The sequence below is a fragment of the Rhinopithecus roxellana genome, chromosome 7 (assembly GCF_007565055.1).
Source record: "Rhinopithecus roxellana isolate Shanxi Qingling chromosome 7, ASM756505v1, whole genome shotgun sequence".
Taxonomy (NCBI): Eukaryota; Metazoa; Chordata; class Mammalia; order Primates; family Cercopithecidae; genus Rhinopithecus; species Rhinopithecus roxellana.
In genome coordinates, this window is record NC_044555.1 from 10,050,601 (window position 1) to 10,053,486 (window position 2,886).

The following is a 2,886-nucleotide window of genomic DNA, read 5'->3' on the forward strand; positions in this document are numbered from 1 at the left end:
TTACAGGTGCCCTGTAAAGAAGAAACAGCTTAGAACACAACACCCAAGCAAGCCCCTTCAAATATCTGGAAAGTCTTCCCAGGGACAGGTACAAATAAGTCCAGGCAGTGATGACTATAATAAATACCTAACTCCTCAATGTCAAGTCACTGAAGAACATCTACTAGCATTGACACCATCCAGGAAAATATGACCTCACCAAGTTAATTAAGTAAGGCACCAGGGAAGGGACTTTTCAGACAGATACTTTAAAGTAGCCGTGTTGAGGAAACTCAAAGAAATTCAAGATAACATGAATGAGGAATTCAGAATTTTATCAGATATATTTAACAAAATGATTGAAATAATTTAAAAGAATCAAGCAGAAATTCTGGAGCTGAAAAATGCAACGGGCATGCTGAACAATGCATCAGAGTTCTTTAATAGCAGAATTGATCAAGAAGAAGAAGAAAAAAATAGTGAGCTTGAAGGTTACTCAAAGCTATAGTAACAGAATTTCCCAAGCCCAGAGAAATATATCAATATCCAAGTGAAAGAACATTATAGAACACAAAGCAGATTTAACGCCGAAAAGGACTTTCTCAAGGAATCTAATAATCAAACTCCCAAAGGCCAAGGATAAAGAAAAAATTCTAAAATCAACAAGAGAAAAAGAAAAAACAAAGAACACACAGTAAAGCTCCAACATGTCTGACAGCAGACTTTTCAGGGGAATCTTTACAGGCCAGGATAAAATGGCATGACACATTTAAAGTGTTGAAGAAAAAATGATATCCTAGAATAGTATATCTACAATAATATCCTTTAATCATGAAGGAGAAATAAAGACTTTCCCTAACAAAAAAAAGTGGAGGGTTTTCTTCAACACCATACCTGTCTTAAAAGGAATGCTAAGGAAACAATTCAATATGAAAGGAAAAGACATTAATAAACAGTAAGAAATTATCCAAGGGTAAAAACCTCACTGGTAATAGTAAGTACACAGGGAGACATTTTGTGGCCCTCTGGGAGGGAGGCGAACAACATGTGAGGCTGCGGAGGGAGAAAGGTGAAATGCGCAGGTAACATCTAAAGGAACTGGTTTAAATCCTAATGCCAAAGTATGGCAAAAAATTGCTTCTGGAAATACTGATGCCACCCAAGTAACTCATGAAACTGAAATATCTTGGCATGAAACAGCAACTACATCAGGTGCTCATCCTGAGTGTAGTGCAGAGCTCTCAGGAGACATGTGTAAAGAATATAAAGTAATGTATTCTTTATCTTGTGAAATTACAAGAAATACTACAGGCATTGAAGAATCAACTGAAAACTAATTTCAAGCCCAGAAGATCTGAATTACCAAATATATGATGTTTTTACAGAAAACAATTCAGCAATTTCTACAGAAGACTTAAAAGAATGTTTGAAGAAACAATTAGAATTGTGTTTTTCACACAAAAAAAAAGTTGTCAAAGGAACTTTACTTGATATCTCCAACGGATATTGATTATTTCATCTAAATTTGGATAGTTGCCAACATAGAAGAAATAAAAAAGTTGACCACAGACCCTGATCTAATTCTTGAAGTGTTGAGATCTTCTCCTATGGTAGAAGTTGACAAGAAGGGTGAGAAAGTGAGATCAAGTCATAAGCATTGTATTGCGATTCTTAGATGTCTGGAACATCAATAGAGGAAGTAAAAGCTTTGATCAAAAGTGCAAACTGAACCAAAGTGATAATCTGTGAGTTTGCACACAATCGCAACTGATATATCCCTTTCCAGTCAGACACAGGCACACAACAGGCTTTTAAATGCTTAAGAGAATAAGTCAAAACATTTCAGGGCAAGCCAATCATTGCAAGGATAAAGGCCATCAATACATTTTATTTGCTAAGAATGATTATCAACTGATGGATTCTAGTATATATAGCCAGCCCATTCAAACTCAAGCACAATATGACTCACCAGTCTTTATGCAGCTTGTATATAATCCTCACCAACAGTACTCGGTCTACGGTATTTTGCCTCAGTCTTGACCTCCAAATCTTGCACTTTGCTGTGAAACACCACTGGCTTCCTTTCCCAATGGTAGTTTTGCAAATAATTTTAATTCACTAGGGTCTCATAAAATAAATGCTGCTGCTATGAATATGGGTCTACCACCCAAAAAAAGTGTGTGAAACCTCATTTTAGGTCATCTAGTGGTTCAGAACACTAAATAGAAGGCTTTGTATTATTGGAGGGTGGATCATTGAACACATGTAGTTCAAGAAACTTTCCAAACTGAACAACATAATCCTACAGTAATGAAGCATCTGGAGCAAACTTACCTTCAAAAGGAGACTTCCACTGTGCAGATAAAACAGAATGGAGACTATGGTAGAAGCAGAAGAACTCTTTTCAGAGGTTGAAGGTGATGAGAAGATGATAGTATCCCAAGACCCCATCCTTCAACAGCTGAATCAAAGGATCCAACAACAAAGTTTGGCTTACTAGCCTCAAATTTTCCACCTTTATCAAGAATGTCAGGGGAACTCATTTTGGAGAATAGGATTTCTCATGCTGTTAAAGGTGTCTACAAAGAAAAGGATAATAAAGAGTTGTTTGTTGTCCAGTGCCTGTAGATGAGCAGACAATGCACTTCTGATCAGGGTAAATCAACTCGAGTACCAGTCTTCCATGTGCAGCTGAGCTTCTACATTAACCACAACTCAGCAAGAAAAAGATCTAATAGACAATTCCACTGTTCAGAGGTACAGTTTCAACCAGATGACTATATCAGTTTCTCCTCCAAGTGCTACAAAGTTATCAATGACAAATACTGCTTCACCATATAATAATAACATAAATGCAGATGCAGCTGTGGATCTACAGGAACCCCTAAAGTTAATTTATGCTGAAGT

General features: G+C 36.8%; 1 pseudogene; it reads left to right on the forward strand.

Moving 5' to 3' along the window:
• The first annotated feature begins 1,073 nt into the window (after positions 1-1,073).
• LOC104679848 lies at positions 1,074-2,163 on the forward strand (annotated as a pseudogene).
• Positions 2,164-2,886: the final 723 nt, after the last annotated feature.